Genomic DNA, 23,559 nt, shown 5'->3' on the forward strand with positions numbered 1-23,559 from the left:
TACCACGCCTCAGCAAAACCATTGTGCTTTGCGGCAGGCTCTGGTGAAGACCGTGTGCCACTTACACTCCGGTCCCAGGTTGTTGGTATGTGTCATCATCTGTGGTGGTTCAGAGGATCCACTATCTCCGATCCTGACAAGGAGGAGGCTCAGTGCTCAGTTAGTCTTGAGGAACACAAAGAGGCAGTGTCAGCCTCTTACCACAGGAATCCCCAAGATACCAGGGACCAGTACACAAATAAGAATTGAGAAAGGAAAAAGATTTCACCACCACAACAAGGTGAGGGACCAAGTACACATTAGTCAGTTGCAATTTTCCTAGTAGAAGCTGGGTGAAAGCCTTGATATTGATACAAATAGGGCCTACAGCACATATGTGAGGATTATGAGTAGACAAAGAGCACACTGCCACTGGTAGAGCGGTGCAATGCACACCCTGTAGCTAGGTCTGTATTTGTGTTCATATACTTTCATGAATGAGACAACTTTGGTCTTGGGCCTTAAAGGAAATCTACCATTTGGTAGAATGTAGTTTAAAGCAAACATACCTTTATATTCCTGCTGTTATGCACAGTAGATTCAGGAACTAAATAAACAATGATGAAAATATTCTAATAAGGCTCCAGCCCTTCTGTGACCTTCACACAAGGCGCTCAACACTCTCCCATTAACCTAATTATCATGCCTCTGGTGTGCATGAGATTGCACTATCCGCTCTCCCATTCTCCTTCCCGGAAGCTGGTGACATCACAACACAAGCTCTCTGGAACTGTAGTGCATGCACACTAGTTGTTGCGCTACAGTCCCCCCCCCCCCCGAGAGCTCAGTAACATCACCAGTTCGCTGAAAGGGAGGTAGGAGGATGAGCATAAAATGGTTTTTCCGTGAAAACGCTATATTCCCTGCATAACAGAGATAAGTGTCTAAATCTACATAACAGCAGGAATATAAAGGTATATTAGGTTTCGTTTTAAAATTGTACATTTCCTGTAACCCCACACACCTATTTTCCATAAAAATGCTCAGGCATTTATTTATTAGATTCTGCAAGCTACAACTTTTTTTTTGTCCTGGTCACCACAGCTGTATGGGGTATATTTTTTTGGGGGTGGACGAATAATTTTAATAGCACAGTGCAATTGTCAGTTTTATCTGACGATTGCACTTTTATTAACCCTTTCTGTGGAGTATATTTAGAATAGAACTCAAATCTGGCTTTGTTTTTTTTCTAATAAGGAATTTCAGCCTTTATTATGGAACCTAAATATACTAACAATGTTTTTCTCTGGTTCAATAAGCAAACAGCATTACTAACTGTAACTGAAAGGACCTTCATAATAATTGTATAATTTGAAAAAAAGACCTGCAGTATTTATCTGTTCACACTTGGGGTTAATAAAGCTTTTTGATGTTGTATGTTTGATATAATTTTTTGTGTGTTTTCCCTACATTTTTTAAGCTCTTTGTTTTTTTATTGCTTTATTTTTTTTTATTTTTTTTTTTTTAAAGACTTGCATTTTACAATGACCCCAACATTCAGTATAAAGTATAAGTATAAAAACATTGCACAATATTTTCATATTATAACATCACATTACTTTTCTACTAATCATAAATAATGATTAGGGGGGACAGACGGAGCCCACTCCCTCTACACCTACAGTCCATGTTCAACAAGAGTGTCTAAGGAGTTAAACACTCGTAATTTGAGTTTTTAAAACAACCCAGCAGCAGCAGGACCTGATGTCCTGCAATCTTCTTTGTACGGCGTACCCAAAATGCTAATTTGCCTCAAATTTGCCAGTAGAAATGTGTTCTGGATGGCTTCAAAGGTTTTGCTGTAGGATTTGAAATTCTGATTCTGATTCTGATTATTATGCGCTTGTTTATTGAATAACCCAAATTAAAATACAAAGAAATAAAGAGAGGCATACTTGATAAATAGATAGATAGACAGATATATAGATAGACAGACAGATAAATAGATAGATTACAAGTAGATAAAATGTAGTCTGAAGAAAATACTGTGAACAAGCTGAAAACCACGAGTTTGATGCTAAATGACAAACTCATTTGTGTACAAAGCTTCCTCCAACAGAATCCCAATACTGAGCTCTTTTGTCTGTGTATAATCTGCAGTACTCACGTGTTTGTGTTTCCACATTAACAATGCAGCGTTTATTGTAAGTGAAGGTGTCCTGACCTGTCGCTTAGAAGCTTTCTGATTTGAATGAGCCATCTCAATTCTTTCAAATAAATAGAACACAAAATGGTAACATTCCGCCGCAGTAATTCCCCTGGAACAAGGCTGTATCTTTCACACTGAAAATGTCATTGTATTTCAGGGATTACAACTATTATAGAGTAAAAGATTTTTTCCTCTGACTTTGCTTGCATTGAATACCGTTCCTTATAATTTTCACACTGCTGACATTTCTTGAATAGCTCGCTGATGTCCAGTACTGTGGTTCTATAGTGCGGATCTTTATTCTTCTCTTTTTACCCGATATGAAATCATTATATTTAAAGAGTATCTGAGAGTCTTAACCATATTTTTGCAGTAAACATTTGTATTCACAAAAAAATAATATACTATATTACACATTTTCCTTAAAATTGTCCTTCATGCATTTGTGGCATAAAGTAGAGCTTCGAACTGAATGAATACATTGGCAATGGAATGCAACTACTTTGTCAATAGTGTATGTCCTTATTCCGAAAACCATCAATGAACAGTATATGGACTTACCACTTTGACAAGGGGAATCATAAAACCAATTGTAAGCCCAATCTATTCTATAATAACGGAATGACTAAAATAAGAGGGGGGGGGATTAATTATGCCTTCTCCACCAATGTTCTAGAAATGAAGGCACAATAATCTCCCCCTCCCTCCCAGTCTCCTGGCGTCTACAACCTACAGCGAAAAAGTCCACCAGATCAGACCTGGCCCTAGGTCCAAACTGACAGAGTTTATGCCCGGAGTATGGGCTCTGGACAACCAGCAAGGGGGAATTTTAAGACTGGAGTTTAAAAGCCAAGTCTTAATCAATTACCATCAATGAGTTTTAAGAAAAGTTGCACTAATATTTGTATGTTAAGAAGAATTAACTTTTGTATAAAGAAAATGAGACATGACAGATATTTAAAGATTGCAGTACAGAAACTTATATAAACATTTCCAATAATTAGGGGAAAGATCTGGACTGCACATCTACACATTTAAACATCTGTACATTATGTATTGATCTATTGGCACTAGGTAGATTTATGCTTACAAACTTGAGGTTCTTAGTTAGATTTTAAATTTAAAATCGCATTAAATTGCATATATAATAGACCCACTAACCTCTTTGTGGTGACCTTGTTTTAGAAGATCCCAATTTTAATGAATATGTTATCACATGATGTCTGCCACTGCCACAACACAGCACCAATAGGGAGCAAGACCTAGAAACTCACCAGTACCCGTACTACCGGTTAAGCACCCATGGCTTATGATCCATATGGTCTCAAAGGCTAAGGCCTCATGACCGTATATATATGTGCTGTGAGCTAACCGATGGCAGACACAGAGTTCTATTGGGCTTGTTCAAAGTGCGGCGAGGCCAATCGAACAAGCCACTCATTTTTCCTGCCTGGATTTGCCGCAGGGTCAGTCTCTGTCTATTAGTTGGTTGAGTAAATTCCTATCTGATAGCAGGTCTTAAAAACTCCACATTGTGGGCAGGTTACCTCCAGGTAGTAGATGTTTCAGGAAAAACAGAATACTATCCTATGCAACCTGTATTTACTCTTTTCCCTGTATCCACTTCCATTTCCTGTGTAATGTTAAAGGACATGTGATTCCAGCTTGACTTGTACGTACCCTATTTACTTCAGCATTGCCTGTACTTTATGTACTGATTTATCTATTGTACATATGTATTAATAATCTATAATAATAATAATAATCAGTGTAATAAAATTAAAAATAATGAAACCAATATAGTGAGAAATATAGTTAAACCATTTTTTAATGGTGCAGCCTGTTGCATCCTTTCAATGAAGTATGTAAGTATGTAAGACAATGTGGAGACACAACTTTGCACAACTTTAAAAAATAACATTTCCCTTTACAGTTTTAAATGCAAACTTCTAAAACGTAAAAAGCCCTAAAGCCACAGAATTATGACATGTGAATGATTGCACCAGCGTCAAAACTATGAAAAATTGCTGTAATACGTTTTTAATTGTTATGTTACCATTGTGAACAGATTATAATTTGATTATACAGCAAAGGGGAGTAATTGCCTGCATAGTCAGATAATATTATACAGAACTGTATGTGAAAATGTTATTCAGTTTAGTTCTTGTGAGATAATGATGCATATTATGCTAAATTATACTGTATGCATAGATATCTAGGTATTTACTATATATTATGCCTTAAGACACATGTCTAGGTATAGCAATTATATTTAATTTTTTGATTTTACTTCAACTGCAAATAGGAGAAAGTCATTGTAATTGTATATTTACTCATGACATGATTGCTGCTTAACAATTGGCATAAGGAACTACATGAGTTTAACCCATTCAGGATGAATCTATTTTTGACCTTCATGACCAATTCCTTTTTTTAACATTTATAATTGTCACTAGCCTTGTATGGATATATATGTGATATGGTTTATGTGCAAAACTTAGTCAATGACTTTCATCAATCCTTTTTGTAGGAGCATGGGTAAGAATAAACTTTGATAATTGAAGAATACACGTGTGCTCTACACAGAAGGAAAATTAACATAGAGACAATTGTATAAATTTACAGACACGAGAGAATCAGGAAAGAGGTACAGGATTGGGGTTCAGGGTTTAAACTAGATTCAAGCTCAGGTACAGGCTTAGGGAACATGATCAGGTTGGGGTTTCTTGATCAGACAAGATACAGTCTAAGGTACAGGTTCAGTTTTTCAGATAAGGTTGAGTTTTAAGATTCTGTAACAGATAGGATACACTCTGGATCAAGCAAGGTTCTCTATCATACAGGATCAAGGCTAAAGTACAGGTTTGGGCTTCTGGATCTGGCTGGGGTTCAATGTTCTGGTTCAGGCAGGTTCCAGGTTCAGTTACAGGTTTTGGGTCAGCAAAACATAAACAGACAGTAGAACTAAATATCACAGAATAATGTATAACCAGCCCTGAGTGAACAGATAACTGCATATTTATAGAATTACTGGATGCCACCCTTACAACTGACTGGATCAGTGGTCCATCAATCAACCCACAGCTAAAACTAAGGTCCAGAATGGACCATCCAGCTTTTCAAGGGACATATACTACAAGGTAGCAGTAAATCACAGCTTCTAACAAGGCAGCCCTTGGTATGGCTCACGACCGCTGAAGACAGTTCTGAGAGGAATCCTTAACCCCATCAAACCACAGAAACTACTCAGGTAGGGTATAAAATGTCTTTTCTAGAATTCCCACTTTTAGGTGAAAAGTCACCCATGAGACATTTTCCAAAGGCATATGAAAATGAACAGAAAAAAGTCTTATTTTGCCTTGAAAGAGTCAACTTTGGATGCTATATCACTTCAGATGACACTTTTGCTTCTATATTAATATTTCTCCCAAAATGCACCAGCAGACATGTATTTTGCTGTGGATATGTAATTGTAATTGACATCAATAAAGATGTGGACTTTTACCACAGAGCTGGGAAACTCCTTAATTATTCTATGAAAGTGTTATCTGGTGTCCTCTGGCTCTTGTCTATTATTATGTTGTACTCTTGTCTATTACACATTAAGACATGGCTATCGTATGTGTGTGTAGATCCCCTATATTATCTTGAAAAAATATATCACTTCATTATTTCAACATTAGTTAGTACAGATCACCCACGCTCCCAAACCTTGGTATTTTTTACTAATCTTAATGATTACCTTGGGATTATTTTCCCATAGTTACTATTTGTTTAAATTTATAAGCATTATGTGTATTGTCGTTTTTATGCAGTTGTTAATGGATATGCCAATCTCTATTAAAAGCAGTAGATTAAAATTTTTAGAGCGCTGTAGCAAGTAAATTTGGCCCTTGAGCTGATTGTAATGAGCCTTCTGATAAGGCATTGATTTCTTCTTAATGAGGTAAAAGGTTTATGTTTAGCACATTAAGATAAAGCTGTTAAATGCCAGAAAAATGCAAATAAAAATGGCAGAACATAATGAATGTTGACATTTTTAAACCCCTCAGCAGTAAAGTAAGCGTCATGGAATGGAAGATAATCTCACATTATATGTGACCTGTTATATTTTTGTAATATTTAAGTACACTGAAAACTACTCAAAGCGCATAAAGAAATGTTTAGAGTGTAAATACTCAACAGTAAAATTATAGCTTAAACAGACAGCATAAAGTGACAATTATCGATTCCACTTAGATCTAAAACAGAACTCCATGGTCATCCATGTATGGAAGGCCATGATCTTACAACAGACTGTGCACTGGCCAGATTTCATGGACCAAACACAGTGAAGAGGACAGTTGAACTTTAGGTAGTTTGTTGCTTCATGATGACTTACTGCATTGTTTTACAAACAGAAAATGGTGAAATGCCATCCCAAAATGTCATTATTGTTGCAAACAGGAACAGTAATAGAGCGTTATGTGATGTGGTACAGGCAACAGAAGCCTCTAATGACAATGGCCTCCTGCATTTTGGACATGGTTTCCATGGCTAGAACTGGCAGGATCCGCCAAGAACTGCCCAGGCTCGGGAATCTTTTCCACTCTCATCATCATGTGAATGGAGCTTAAACAATGACACATGGTCAAGAAACAACGGACCATCTGTTTCTGTGTATATCGTTTGCAGCCTCTGAAAAGCAAAGGTAGGTTAATATTGAAGATGGTTAGAAAACTAGTAAGCTTTCAGTGTCATCAGCATCAGTTATCAATGAGGCAACTGATGGATGTTCAGCATTTCCTCAATCCGTTACCTGGCACCGTTTGTAGTTGCTACCCTTTAAATGCTTACGTGTGCAAGACAATTTTACTGAGGATCATTGTTCTCTGTGACATTATCTGGAAGTTACCACCCGCAATTGGTGGCAGCACTGATCGCGGGTGTTACCGGTGAGGCGGAATCCACTTAATACTCATTACCGAAAGAAATCTCTTTACGCTAGAGGTGATGCAATTATTTGTAGTCAAATCTATCAGTGCAAGAATAGAAGTCAGCGTCAAAGCAGGAGCTTTCTTGTATGCCCTCATAAATAATAGAGCTATTGAGGCTGTCAAAGAATTAAAAATATACGGTAAGTGTTTTCTATTCCAAAGATCATCATAGCCCATGGGCATTCACTCACTGTAATGTCAGCAGAGGACTTCAGTCTCTAAAGATTCAAAGAAAGTCATAGTGTCTACTGCAAATGTTCCCTAGAAGAAATTTTATCATTTATCAGCGCCCTCTTTCGGAATGAGTGTGGTACGCCTGTGGGGGTTGGACTGAATTGTCTGGTATATTGCTGTATGGACTTCTGCAGAATGGTACCGAGGAATGGGGGGGACTGGGGTTTTCGGGAGAGGAGAGTGAGGGAGTGTTCATTGTCTTCAGTGTTGTAAATGGAAAATGTGATGGCAAAGTTTAATAAAAATTATCTGATTTATAAATAAAATATCAGTTACAATTAATAATATACAGTGCATCAATACATTATTAAAAACAGAAGATTTGGGTCACTTTCAATGACACATAGGCAATGCAATGTGGAACTAGTAATGTTTATAAAGGAAGGCTTAGAAATGTATCATAAACCACTTCATAGCATGAGAAAATGTGAGGAAAATGATCCCATAGGTACATTTACATACAACAATTTGGGCAATAAAATAGTTTCCTACCCTGCAGCGCTTGATATTTCTGATATACTCCATCTTTACTTTTTATCCATCGGTGATATACTGTATTCCAAAGTAATGTTATGGAAACCAAATTCTTCATTCATACAGAAATGGTGAGCCTGTCCAATGTTCTACATCTGTAAAAAAAAGCAAAATATCAGTTAGTAAAGAATAGCAAACATTTTTATTTTTTCAGCCAACTCATGAAGGTACTAAAAACCGCGATTATTTGGACTATTTTCTTGAAATCTTCTGGAGGCTCTGAGCTCTGGAAAGGTGCAAAGCACTGGAAAAGTATTTTGTAGCAGCATGAACTATGCTATGTATAAATATAATGGTCCAGATCTATTATTGTGGATGCGCCAGTTTTCTGTCTGATTTTGCACTCGAAAGAATGACTTTGGAGCTTGCACATGTATTTATAGAGTGTCGGTGCCAGTTTGGTGTCGAGGCTGCAAAGACAGAAAAAATGTGCACCTAAAGGAGATGGTTAGTGCTTATTCAGAATTTGCAACATATTTAATACAGGGACTCCACAAAATTGTGTTGTACGCGGTATGTTATAGGTGCACCAAAAATAAAATGGTGCACACTTCCCAAGCAGATAATTGAAAACTGTGAGCCAATATTCAATTGTTTGTCGCATCCTTCAAATTCACGAGGCAAACTGACTCACTTTTGATATATCTGGGCCATTTTGTGTTATTTTCTCGCTGAAGCATCACATTTCACATACAGATTGCTGGAAAGTGTCAATTTAATTTAGAAAATAACACACAATCATACCTACAATACAGTATGTGCAGTATACCAGGACCTTTTTTATATCTTTTTTAATCCATTTTAGTAAAAAAAAAAAGATTCCTGGAGACTATCGGTACAACTGGAGTTTACCGATACATAGTTTATAAAAAGTGTTACAGAGAAGCATGGGGGAGGGAAGGAAAAGGGAAAAGTCTAACTACAGCAGCAAAAAACTTTTACAAGGCACTAACATGTTAGGATCTCAACATTTAGGCAAGTGGGGGAAGATGCCTTTTGTCACCAGAGATTGAAAGTGATTGGCTGAGACATTTTTGTTATAAGTGCTCGTCTGCCTTAGGACCCAGTAAGCTGCGAAGCAACAAATGGGGAAAAGGAGGATAAAAATTATTAGTCCTGTGTGGCAAAGAAGGAAACATGCTGGCGTTTGTTTTGTCAAATTTATTTCAACAGCAGACATTTTTTCTTAAGGATTTTATATGTAGATTTTTAATTAGTTTAAAAGTAGTGTGTTTTGCAGGCAATTGTGACAATACCGAAAGTCACTTTCGATATCAAATATGAAATTCAAGTCATATACTGTTGTATATTTTTCTCATGAATTATTAACCAGTTATATGAAGAAATAGATGTAACTTTTCAGTTTGTTTTTGATTTTGCTCACATTAGAACAAATAATAATACATTCATCACCCGCAGAGTAGCCAGAGGACATGTTGTTCTCACTTTTGCTGTCAATCAGAGGTGGGCAGAATTCTACTTAAAATACTGTAAGTTATATTACTAAAGTCATGTTGGTTTGTGAAAGAAATATTTGAATCTCGAATAGAATTTCACGTAGAAGTGTTTAAGTATTGATACAGATTCTTTACAAAATTACATGAAGATATGTTTTATTCATCTTTAGCTCTTCATTCTTATGCATTTGGCAATATTTACGAGGAAAGAGATAATGGGCAAATACCAAAGAATAAAAAAACTGCCATTTCTTCTCTCAAAAATTGACTTGACCTAGCGATGACATTTCATTATCAGTATGACATTTCGGCAGCAGTATATTTCTAAAAGGATCTAGTGAATGCTCAAATATTGTCTTTTTTCTATCTTATAGTAAAATCATGTTTAGCGTGCTACTGTACAATCTTTCCCAATTTCTATGAGGTATATGGGTTTGTTTCACTACAATAAAGATGTTAGATTTTAAAAGATTTCTACAGTTTGAAAACTTTTGAATAAAGGTTAAAATGTACTGAAATGAAAGAAACATGCTAAGAAGAGAGACGATGTACAAAGCTTATCTCTGCAAATCAAATACGTTGAGGCTATTTGTCATTAAAGAGGGTTGTCTGGCTTCAGAAAAAATTATAGGCATGACTCCTCGGGGTATAAAAATAAACATATACTCTCTCCAGTGCTCTTGTTATGCTGCAGCATTATCTGTTACGCCATGTCAATAGTGTGTATGCACGTTTCAACATGCAACTGCTACTGTAGCTAGCATGTATGTCGATGACACGTCAATGTAGTAAGGGGAAGTATCACAGGAGCAAGAAAGAATTTGGGTATAAGATTGTAGAATAAATCAGGGTACAATGCTACACCTTCTCACACAAGAGCTGCAAAATGGATCCAGCAATCATCCAACATATAGCGTTTCACAAGTCAGTCCAACTGGAGCTCACAAGCAGTTCATCGATCTTCTATCCAGCAATGTAAAACTTCTTTTGGTTGATGAGCAACTTCAACCAGAAATCACACTTAGGAATAAGAAACCATTCAAACACAAAACTGCTGCGTTTTTCCTCTTGTCCCAATCTCCTCCGTTAGCTATATAGAAAACAAATATACGGGCATAAAACATATGTACTCACATAAAACAAGATAAAATGTGCATATCAAAATCAATCCACTAGGACGCCAGTCATTGCCCGACCCAGGGTTTCGCCTCAGAAGAAGCTGAGAGAATGGTGTCTGATTTTTGGTTGAAGTAGGTTATTAACCAAAAAAAGTTTTATATTAACCAAAAGAATTTTTATATTTCTGGATAGAAGATAGATAAACTGCTTGTGAGCTTCGGTCAGACTGAGTTTGGGTATTAGATGTTTATTATTTTCATACCCTCTCAGAGTCTAGGATACATGAAGTTTAGCCTCTGTTATTAGCTAGTTTTATTTTGTTTAGCTCCAGTAGGGCAGAGCTATGATCTTTGACTATATCTAAGCCACCCACAAAGTGTCTCTGGTAGTCTATTTCTAACTCAAGCCTCATGATTGAAATGATTAACGGGATATTCAAATGAAGACAATATTCTTAAATGTACTCAGGATAACAAATTAACACATTCTCTAATTCAATGTTATTAACAAAAATATAGCATTTTACAGATATAGAAAATAAGTTCTGACCGGAGCTCCTGATTCTTTTGCTTCCGTGTGTCCTTCCTCCAATAGGTCACCCACAAAATAGAGTAGTTCACACTCCTCCAGCACAAATTCCTGAATCCTCCGATAAGAATGTACCATATTCAGACCAACACTTCTGCATTTTTCCTGTGATCTCCTCCGTATGCAACATATGTTGTGACAGAGTGCTGGAAGAGATTCAACCGCAGATAGCAGTTTAGCACTCAGTATTTATTTAGATTAAAAACATACTCACAAAAGAGCGATAAAAATGTGCATATAAAACTCCAATTGGGACGCCAGCTGCACGTTCTGGCCCGACCCTGGGTTTTGCCCTGCATGGCTTCTTCTGGAGCATTCTGGGGCGTCCCAATTGGAGTTTTATATGCACATTTTTATCGCTCTTTTGTGAGTATGTTTTTAATCTAAATAAATACTGAGTGCTAAACTGTACTACGCTATCTGCAGGTGAATCTCTTCCAGCGATCTGTCACAACATATGTTGCATACGGAGGAGGTCACAGGAAAAACGCAGGAGTGTTGGTCTGAATAGCGGTACATTCTTATTGGAGGATTAAGAAATTTGTGCTGGAGGAGTGTGAACTACTCTATTTTGTGAGTGACCTATTGGAGGAAGGACACACGGAAGCAAGAGAATCAGGAGTTCCGGAGTTTTCTATGTTTTACAATTTTGGTTTACTGGATCAACCCTTGACTGTTTGTAGCTCCACGAGATAGGTGTGGAGCACATGGTTGCTATTGCTGTATTTTTTGCATTTTACAGATATAATTCCAACCTGTCTCTATAAGTCCTGGTGTTTTGGTTGCCTCTAGACCAGACCCTGCCTCTTCTGAGTTTAGGGTGGGGCAGACATCTTGTTCTCCTGAGCTGCTCTCTCCCTCTAGCCCAGACCCTTGCATTCCAGGACTTCCTCATGGTGCTGTGAGGAGAGTAAAGCTATGACTAAGGACGGTTAACCCGCCCGAAACGCGTCAGCTGTTGTTGTTTCCCCACACAGTGGATGTTGCACTTTTATGCATAAATAAAGGACGTTAAATGCATTGCCTGGAGCCTGGCTGAGCCGTTATTTTCGTTCATTAGGAGAGTAAAGCTACAAACTAAAGGCAGATAATATCTTTTTACAGGATAAAGGGAGGGAGGTATATAGTGGTGCTGTGTATGTCATGGCTGTGATAGTAGAGCTAAGAATGTAATTGTGTGTAATATGAATCTCATGGATCTCATCATCTCTCTTCCCAAGTGTCAGATGCTAGTAGAGTGTTCAGAAGCTAAATAATAGTGTATATAAACCTGTACCCTGATAATCTAACCACACAGGACTGTCAGCATACAGAACTAGAGGAATCATGAAGTGTCTGGTAAGAGAGTCCCTGCCCACACTATGAAGTGATAGCATCTAAAACAGCAATAAACTGAGTAAAATTCTAAAGTAAGGTGTTAAAAATGATCTTTATTGTGTAAACATCACTAGGGATCCATCAGTGAGGTACGATGAACAACGAGTAATTCCTGCTTGTAAACTATATAAACTAATACTAATATGCTCAGGTGAGCCATGACTGCAAATATTGTACTATTTAACATATCAAATAACTTTATAAATATTTCATATTGTCTTTGAAAAATGAATCAAAGAAGATTGTTGAACTGAATGTTCATATTACATAGATGTAAGCATTGCAATGATTGCTGGAAACCTATGGCAAAAAATGACCCAACATTCTATATTGATCAGGTATACTTGGCGATTGGCAGGATCAGCAATAGTTGCAATGCAAATATTTGCCTGCCAAGGGTTTTTATACCATGTCACAAAAATGTAATGACATTATCACTCAATATTAGTAGAGCAAGCCCCCTGCCACACTGTTGAGATAATCAAAGGTATCGGCAACTTAAAGACCACAATTCTTTTGGTTATTTTATGACTGCTCAAATACTATTACAGTCACAGCACAGAGGTGACATGGTCAGGCACTGTACCCCTTTTCCTAAGTACTTCTGTAAGCCCAAAATTCCCGACAGAGAAATCATGAGTATATTCTCTACGTACATGCATATACAATAAAATCCTTTGGCAAATGTTCATTTTGTATATGCATTTATGTATATACATATATGTGTCCAAGCTTTCATGGTCCTTGTAAGTAACAACCCAAAGTCAAAAACCAATTCAGATGCACAAGTGGGAAGACCAGAATAAGGTGTCAACAAAATAGGGAATAAATTATCCCTGTAACTGTCCCTGTTAATCTTTTGTTGACACCTTATCCTGGTCTTCACATTTGTGCATCTGAATTGGTTTTTAAATTTGGGGTATTATTTTAACTATGCCTAATAAAAGTTAAATTGTGTTGTCTACTTACTACTTCAGTGAGCCTCTTTGATAGAATAATAATAATTCCTTTATTTATATAGCACCTACAGATTATGCAGCGCTACAGAGAGCTTACCAAATCGGTCCCTGTCCCCAATGGGGCTCACAACCTAATCAACCTACAAGTATGTTTTGGAGTGTGGGAGGAAACCAGAGAGAACATACAAACTCTTTGCAGGTGTTGACCCCGGGACTCGAACCCAGGTCCCCAGCACTGCAAGGGTGTAATGTGGGACTTACATTAGTAGTGCTCTGCAGTGATCCATAGTCCTTGTAAGTGAAGGATACTGCAGTATAAAGTAGTTCAGCGGCCCTGAAGAGGTTACACAAGTAAAATCAAGAAATGTGAGAAACTAAATACATTATGTAGATTATTCCTGTTATTAGCAAGTACAAAAGAAATCTAAATATAAACCCATGTGACTTGCAACTAAGAGAAAGGGATAAATACATGCAAAAAAGAATCTAAGAAGTGCACAGGTTTAAAGTATTGATAAAACAGATTGGCCAAAGCAGAAAACAATGGTTAAAAATTTATAGCGATAATAAAAAAAATTAATGAAACAAGAGGTAATTTGGCTATAGGTGACAATGAGAAGGCAGAGTGATTAAGAAAATGATCCTCATCTGTGTTCACAAAGGAACAGACTGTAGGGATGTTTTCTCATCCAGCCAATGACATCATAACTAATAACTTGTCCTGTATGAATGAAGCAGTGATCCATATACATTCACAATAGATTAATGTGGCTCGTGTTTCTGTCTCTGGATGGTTGACACCCTCACATTAACTTATTTCAGTAACAAAAAAATGTTAATATTGATATGTAGGATATAGAACATACAATTCAAGTTTTGATTCAATGGTTAAAATATGACTTCAAAGTTTAATAAGAAATAGTAGATTTGGTATAATTAGCTCAGCCAAGAACCTGTCTCAAACCTTCCAAGACTAGCTTGGTTACTCATCTCGTGGCAGCTGCTAAGACTAATGTTGTGAATCTAGAAATCAACATAAGCTCCTTCTTTTATTCGTTAGGTGATCAAGGTCAATGACATTTGTAGATTTGGGGAACTGTATATATGAATATGTAGGGAACATGGGTCTTATTTTAAATTCTGCCATCATTGACTCACTTACCCAAACTCCTTTCCTAAGCCTTTTCCCCCTCTCCTTTTTTATCTTGCTACTTCTTACTCCCCTTGTTATGAGAAGAGCTTTCTCTCAGGTCTTCACAGCAGACGTACCTACGGTTGGATATGTTCCCTTGCTCAATGGTTTTTGATGTCTGTCTGATTTCTTATTTGAAGTTTTTTTTACTTATGTATTTATATGATTACTTAATATTTATATGACCTTCATGTTTATACTTTGTAACCACCACACATAGTTGGGACCTGATGCTGCTCATTTGAATGTATTTATCTCTATTTAAAAACTTAAATAGATTAAAATTGTGACTATTACACTATAAAATGTTGGTTGTATGTGGCTATAATAATGTCATCAATTTCAGATTTAAGAGTTCCCATCTGTTATTGCTAAAACAAGCAGTAATGTTTGCCCTTAGTTATCTTTAATTTATTATTGTAATGTTACCAATAAATGGTGAGGGCATAGGCGTAACTAGGAGAGCACGGCACGGCATGAGATCTCTGCATGATGCCACCCTTCCCCTTAAAAATATATAAACATATTTGTAAAATCACACACATTTATATACTTATAAACACACATAAAGTTCTACACTCATACACTTGTATGCACATGCATATATATATATATATATATATATATATATATATATATATATACACACACACTCATACATACATTATATATAAACACATATAGTATGTACACATCCTTACATTTATATGCATGTACAGTATATACACATCATATACAGACATAGTGGGGGTCATTTACTAAGGGCCCGATTTACGTTTTCCCGACGTGTTACCCGAATATTTCCGATTTGCGCCGATTTCCCCTGCATTGCCCCGGGATTTTGGCGCACACGCTAGATCGGATTGTGGCGCATCGGCGCTGGCATGCACCCGACGGAAATCGGGGGGCGTGGCCGAACGAAAACCCGACGGATTCGGAAAAACCGCTGCATTTAAAAAAAATGTGTCGCGAAAATTGCACTTACCTTCATTCAGCCCGGCTCGGTGTATTCCAGTGCGTTCCGATGCTCTTCAGTGCAGCAGCACCACCTGGTGGATGGCAGAGGAACTACCTTAATGAATCGCGCCGCTGGTTCGCGAATGGACCGGGTAAATAAATCTGCCCCACTATATACACATCATATACACACATTGTGTATAGTACATATGCAATGTAAACACAGAGGGAGATTGATCATATGCAACAGCAATGTCCACCTTGTCATACCAGATATATCAAGAGACTTAGGCCTCTTGATGCATCCGGTGGGTGGCACGGGCAAAACTAGTTTGCATCCTGGCCCCCTCCATTTGCCAGAGCAACCCTCTACGGCCTCTCCATGCATTCAAGGCATGGAGCTGGTATATTCACCATTTTAATGTGATTTTGTCACTGCTTCTATGCCAGAAAGCTGGCATAGATGCAGTGATAAATCTTCCACATTTATTAAATATACATAATATACTTATACAATACAATACATATACAATACAATATATTCAAACCCTATATACACATACATTCAGTATAAACACACCATATACACAAATACTGCATATTCATACATGTAGCATAGGCAACATCTCCTGGGCCTAGTCTGTCAGCTCTTCAGTCTCCGAAATGTGGCAGTGTTTTGGCTAGTCTGTGTTGCGTCGCTGTGCGGCTGGGGCTTCTGTCATTTCACAAGGCTCCGGCAGAGCTGTGTCCAGATGGTATGGCAGGGAGCAGAATGGGCCTCGCTGCTGATATGTGAGCATTGGCCAGTGAGCACAGTGGAGATCTGGCGGGTCCTGTACCCTGGGGTGGAAGAGTGTCAGCTGTGGAAACTTAGGATGAACTTCCAGTGTACGGAGCGCCAAACCTGCACCTCCTCTGCACCTCCTCTACCGCTCCCTGTGGTTCTATGTGTGTAGCCAGAAGGGGATGATCATCAGACCTGAATCACTAGTCTCTGTGGCAGATCCCTGTAGTGCAATTGCGCCATTCATCATTACCTAAGATCAAACAATTATGAAAAAACTATGAGACTATGACAATGTCTTCATAGTGTAGCAGGTGACTTTTTATTTAGAAAATATGAATATGTTATTCTATATATTTATTTATATTTTATGGGTGTGTTTTAGACTTTTTATGCCCCCCATGAGGTCTTAAAAGACCCTTTGGGGGCAATTTCAATATTTTTTTCTTACAGGTACAGGTACAGTTTTTTCCCTGTTTTTTTCCCAGTTTTTTCCCTGGTTGCAACTGGACCACAGTTACAGAGGAAAATGAACCACTCTTTTGTAGGATCTCTTATCAGAGCTCTATGGGATCTGAGTACCATTATCATTTGAAAAAGAAATTCCAGGTTATCGCTCAAAATAAAAACAAAAGTGAATACAGATTTCCAGCTGAGTGAAGGTTTTAAGTTGAATTTTCCCCAGAATTTCACTTCAAGTGAAAGTGGGAACCCATCAATGAAGATCTGTAATGAAGTTAAAACACAGTTAAACAAAGAACACAAATTTCTCTCTGTGGCAACGTACAGTTCTAAATGATTTTTCACAGGTGTCTGCAAGCTGGGACACATCACTGTGTGGTGACCAACTAAATGAGTTCTGTATAGTTTCGCAGACCGCTATTGATTCATGTTGTCTCCAGAGTACATGCTCTTTATGTCAGAAAGGGACATTCGGCATCCATCAGCAGCACAGAATTATGGCAGTAATGAAAACAGGACAAATACTGAACACAATACAAATCTAGATCAAATTAAATAAACCAAGCTATATGTTACTGACAGGCATCTTATAAAAGAAGTAAGTAAAAGACATACTCCTAATAATAGCATGAAATAGTTGCCTATTTGTTTTCCATTCAAAAGTCACCAAGTGACACCGTGCAGATTAAGAAATGTAGCTCTCAACTCCAGAAATAAAACAGAAGCTCACGAGAATCAATCTTTAAAATAAGAGAAGCAGAGATATGAAAACAGGAGACCAATATATCAACAGGCGCATATTAGCCTACAGCAAGAGATGACAAAAATGATAGAGGGCTAGTCTTTAAAAATAGGAAGACTCAGCCCTTGTTGCCAAAGCTTTTTGAGAAATGCACATATGACATCTTTTTAGAATTGATAATGTGTACTCAGAGTAATGTGCCAATGTATTCGCCTCTGAAAGCTAATCTTATTCTGTAATTTAGTATTTTTACTAGAGTTAAAGATTTCTCCCCCTTTTATTCTAACCTTTTTGCCCCTGTATGTACAGGCCAGTGGGTATTACCATGTATTGATAATCAGAAAGTGCCTGGAATCCATCTGTCACCTGCTCAAAATAATATTCATATCTGCATCTGCACAGAGATCACAATAAACTTGGTGATGAGGAATCTGATTGGCATATACCACATAGGCTCTCCATGGGGGGGTAACTAAAAAACAGCTACTGTGGAGGATCGGAAAATGGAAATGACAGTGCAGACAGAAATGGTACAGTCTTTAACTGTCCATATGATGCTCTTCTGATGCATCATGGTAATTAACCCCTTAAATGAAACTGTAAATCTTCTTTTTATGGTTAGGCATTCTTCTCATTTATAGCTTCTCCTTATTGCCTTAAGTCCCTCCACCTCCATTACAAGACCAGCTTGTTTTTTACACTGGAAAAACTAATTTACTTCACTGGATATAGTCCCTTTTAGATATCTCTTTTAGATGTGGCTTTTATGAATGTTCTCTGTTCCGGTTTTGGAGGCAGGGAGCTGCAGTATACAGTCTGTATACCCCACCTCCTCACTGACATTGACACTGCTAACCCAGCGCCAACCCAGAAATGTGACACTCTGAAGACAATTCCTGAAGGCAGGTTGACGTTGATTTATCTTCATATATCCAGGTCTCCCTCAGTTCCCCACCTTTCGGTTAATAATGTAGCGGTGCTGAGTCACAGCCACTGTCTGTGCCTCTCACTCTGTGTTCCAGCAAGGGATTGTGTACAACTTCTCTGAAGGTGAAATAAAGGGAGCTGTATATATCTGTAGTAAAATATTGCCAGATGATCCCTATCAACTAGTTCGATAAGGCAGCATTTCAGTAGCAGTAAGACCTGTCAATAAGGAACAAAGAGGCAGGACAGCTCTGTATATGCAGGGCCCTATTACTATCATACAATTCACATGAGGTGAGTTGCACATAAGTTTACAAAGTGATCTTTCATAAACATTACATCCATGGAAAGGAACCATTTAAGGATAAGGGCAATGCTTTTTAATCATAGTTTTTAAGGAATTATTTATTTTGGCTGCATTCATTTCCATGATAGGTTCTCATTAAATACAATTGATCTGGTATTAATGTGGTATTTCTAATGACAATTTCCCTTCTACTATATAAGGGCTTTAGAACACTGATGATTTTCTATGTGGCTGGGAATAATCTGATTTGCCTACATCGTAGGAGGTAAATATACTGCCTATTTATATTAACTGTTATATGTATTAGATAACACAGTTCGCATCCATTTGTAAAGCGTAGAAAATACATTTATGACTTGAGGATGAAGTTTGCTATAAATCTGGATAAGTATTCAATTCATACCAGGTCATTAAATATCTTTCACTTTTCATTTTTTGCTGTTTGCAGGAGTTCCACACCTAGTCTTTTACATCTACAACATATCTTTCCGACATTTCTTTGGCATGCGGCTGAAAATCATAAACAATAAATATATGTTACCAGGAATATATTCAGTTGATCTCTGGCTCGACTCTATACAGCTAATAAATGAACCCATTTGCTCCTTGTTTTGAAGCTATGGCATATTTGAGATTTATTGTAGGTGATAAATTAGAACTGGAACCCCATGCATTTTCTGGATAGAATAGTGGCTTCATACTGTGCAATAACATTCAAAGTCCTTTTTGATGTTGCAATGATTTGTAAATATTAAAAATGCAACATGTAATACGTTTGAGTTTTAGATAAAAATAATAATTATGGTCATGATTATTTTTTATTTTGTTTGACCATAGGCAAATTATAAGATTGTAATATTATCATCTACTGTATGTGCCAGAATGCCAGAATTACACAGAATGCAATGTTCACTTATATATAATATAAGAGAGTTGTACATTTATAATTGGAAACTATAATGGTAAATTGATTGCATTTCATGAAGAGTAAGGTAGGTGATGATGTTGTTAAAAGTGTTGCAGTAGTTGAGAGTTATTTTCCTGCAGGATTGTATTTGATTATAATGAAGATGATACATATAGATCAATAATATTAGTACAACAATATTAAACATATGTAAAGGAAAATAAATGTCATAATGCTTAAAGGGAACCTGTCACCAGATTTTACCCCATTAAACTACTGTCCCCTTCAGATAGGTTATGAAATGTGCTTTCAAGAATTTGCTCTTTATGTGAAATTTTTCCAATTAACTGTAACAAATCTCCTCCTAAGTCATGTGAAATTGGACTGAGAAGAGTTAAATTTTCCTGAGATGAGCCAAGACTAGAGGCTCCAGGGGGACTTTCATGATAGAAATGTGTTTTTTGGTGTTGTATAAAAGATAAGAAATCTACAGAACCAGAGGCAGTTAAAGACACAGTCTGAAGAGCTGCCTAAAAATCCAGGTCACTCCTTTTTTATCAAATTTATCTGTATGTGTGCAATTCTGTAGCACAGAGAACCAAAGGTTAATGTGATCGGAAAGAAGAGATGCTTATCTTTAGTATGACACCAAAAGCATGTATCTATGTACTAAAGATAAAACCAAAGATCGGGGCATCTGAAGTGACACATCTCAGACAAAATATGCCTTATCTCTTTCACATGATTTTGTAGGCAACTCCTAAAAGTGAAGTTTCATACAAAAAAAATCATCTAATGTGGCAAAAAATAAGCCCCTGTAGGTCCACATTAAAAAAAGAAAAAAATTATAGTCTGTACAATTTGACAATGCAAATCTGCTCTGAATGGCACTGCAGCCGTGTGCCCATACAGCAGTTTACCACCACATTTGGGGTATCAGAAGAAATTGAGTATTAAACTTTGTGGTGCCTTTTTTAATTTAATCCATTGCGAATGTTTAATTTTTCACCCAAAATGAATGTATTGTCCAAAAATATTACAATTTGTAAACAACACCTCCATTTTGTTTTAGCCCCTACACCTGGAGGATTAAATAACTTTTTAAAAGTGATTTTCCAAATGTACAGGGGTGTAGTATCCATAATGGGGTAATTTATAAGTCTTTCTATTATTTGGGCCTCTCTCAGTCAATTGAAAGCTGAGTAGGTCCCTATAAATTTTCCAAATTATGAAAAATGGCACCCAAATTCTAAGCCTCATAACATTCTCGTAAAATCAGTGTAATCTTAAAAAAACATGTCAACATAAAGAAGACATTTGTAAAATGTAAGTTATGAATGAATATGGTTTCTATGACTACATCGTAGTACATCGTATGGTTGTACGCTGTACATGTCTGAGGAAGGGGGCGTGTCTCTCCGAAACGTCACTCCATGTGGCTCACACAACTTGATCTAACGGCCCGAGGAGTGTGGGTCTCTGCCTCAGGTCAGAAGATATGTGAGTGCATTTAAATTATGGACTGTGCTGGATTCAGCAAGAAATATATATTTTTTGTGGCTACACTCACTATGAAAATTGCAAGCTATTATATGTGATATGAAATTACTGCGAACACCGAGAAGATGTATCTATATTGAAGTATATTAAAGTAGAATTTGAATTTTTTTTTAAAAAGTACTTTTCTATGGTCGGTTTTGTTGGACATAGTTCATTGATGCTATGACTATATGCTTCAAAAGTAGAGAATTTAGAACTTTGAAATAAAGAAGTTTTTTTAATAACTTAACGCAAATTTTTAAGCTAATTTGAAGTACAATATGTCAGGAGAAAACAATCTCAAAAAGTTTAAGTGTTTCAAAGCTATAACCATTTACAGTGACACAGGGCAGATTTGAAAAATGGGGACGTGCCCTAGAGTCCGGAAGGGGTTAAAATGTTGAATTAGGATTAAAAATAATGAAAACACCTGCACGTTGTCAACCACAAATGAAGTATTCCCAGAAGTGAAAATACAGAAAAAAAACTTACAAAATTCTTTACAAAATTTGTTGTAATGTAGCTTTTGAGTACTTCTTCAGGCTTGTTGTAAAAGCATAACAAGTTACTCAATTTGTGGTTCATTCACTTTTGAAATAAGACTGAGATGTTCTCTGTTTAATTATTTGTGTGAGTCCCTTCTCCTCCTGCTATTTGGGCAGATTATATAATGCATTTGACTGTGGAGTGAAATAATACTCTGTTTCCCCTAAAATAGGACATCCCCCGAAAAATAAGATCTTCGTAGTACAATTTTGTTCAAGCTTAGAAATATAAGGCCTCCCATAAAAATAAGACCTAGCGGCAGTCATTGCTACAGCTCCCCCCAGCCGATACATTAGTATAAGTAGATCATTTAGATACTGCTTGGGGTCGTGACATGGGTGTAGAATTCATGTGATAAAATCGCTGCAAAAGCAGCCAGAACAAGAAGGGGTCATTTACAGAAAGTGCTATTGCGAAATATGAAAGATTGGGGCAAGTGATTCCAATAGAAATTCTGCATGAAATTCAGAGTTTGGAGAGTTTTAAGGATGTTAGAAAAGTAGATTTTTTTGTTCAACAGTAAATTTGAATTCTTGTTCATTGGAAAATAAGATATCCCCTGAAAATAGGACCTAGTGCATCTTAAGGAGCAAAAATTAATATAAGACACTGGGGCTTATTTACTTAGGGTCCGCAGCCGCACTTTAGTTATTCCGATATTCCGACATTTTCAGGGATTGCACAGCTGTGACAGGTATTTATCAGGGGATTGTGTCACACGGGATCGGATTTTGGTGTGGCGGTGCCAGCTTTCATGCGACGGAGATTGGGGGGGGGGGTGGCGTCAGATGGTCCGACTTATTTGGACTGAGCGCGGGATTTACCATTCACATTGTGTCGCAATCCAATGCACTTACAAACACCAGAAAGAAGAAGGTGAACTCCAGCGGACCTGAGCGGGGAAAGTGACACATACATGAATCGCGGCACAGTGCATTCTCGTCGGACAATGCACTTTCGGTGAACTCCTCCAGACAGGTAAGTAAATGTGCCCCAATGTCTTTTTTTTAAGGGAAACATTATTATCTAGCCACCACTTTAATCATAATCAGGTCAGGATATGCACAGCCCTCTGATTTTCATTGCTCAGGCACTTAGCTAAGAGCACAGAAAGAGACAAGATTCCTACCATATGTCACTACTGTACTGCTTTGGCCTTTATTTCCATTATCAAGCCTGTCACACAATGAACATACCATGCTGTAGGGCCTGCTACACAGATTAAGATGCCAACCCCTCATCCTCATACACTGTAAGCTCTTGCGAGCAGGGCCCACACTCCTATTGTTCTATATGAATGTTTGTTCTCTGTAATGTAATATTATATTTGTATATGTCCCCTATGATTTGTAAAGCGCTACGGAATTTAATGGTGCTATATAAATAAAGATTATTATTATTATAAGGAACGCTTTGAATTTTCTTCCTTAACGCAATGTTTCAGATATAAGTCCTAGTAGCTGACCATTGTTATTCTCATTTGCTATGCAAATCTCCCCCAACAGTGTCAAATGAGCACCAGACAGTGTCAGTGAAGCTGCTGTGTATGAGATCAATATGCTAATCCATTACACTGTTTGCTGCTGCTGCATGCTCCTGTCATGCATCACTTGCCACACAAAACCCAGCTGACAGGAGTCGGGAGTATGTGCTGAAGAAGAGCAAGAGATAGACACCAGCTATAGTCAGTGGGGATTTCATACTAAGGATCCCTAAAGATCCGCTAATTGTGGTTTCTTCAAGAAACAGAACAAACCTAGAGAT

General features: G+C 37.3%; 1 protein-coding gene across 1 annotated transcript in view; it reads right to left on the minus strand.

The window, feature by feature from the left end:
- Positions 1-23,559, minus strand: part of TENM3 (teneurin transmembrane protein 3) — a 1,383,253-nt gene that overhangs the window by 1,232,526 nt on the left and 127,168 nt on the right. Inside the window, exon 3 of the mRNA XM_072123399.1 lies at positions 7,891-8,027. The gene's annotated coding sequence lies outside the window, so the exon portion shown is untranslated. The remainder of the gene's footprint in view (positions 1-7,890; positions 8,028-23,559) is intronic.

This window comes from Engystomops pustulosus, chromosome 1, assembly GCF_040894005.1.
Source record: "Engystomops pustulosus chromosome 1, aEngPut4.maternal, whole genome shotgun sequence".
NCBI lineage: Eukaryota > Metazoa > Chordata > Amphibia > Anura > Leptodactylidae > Engystomops > Engystomops pustulosus.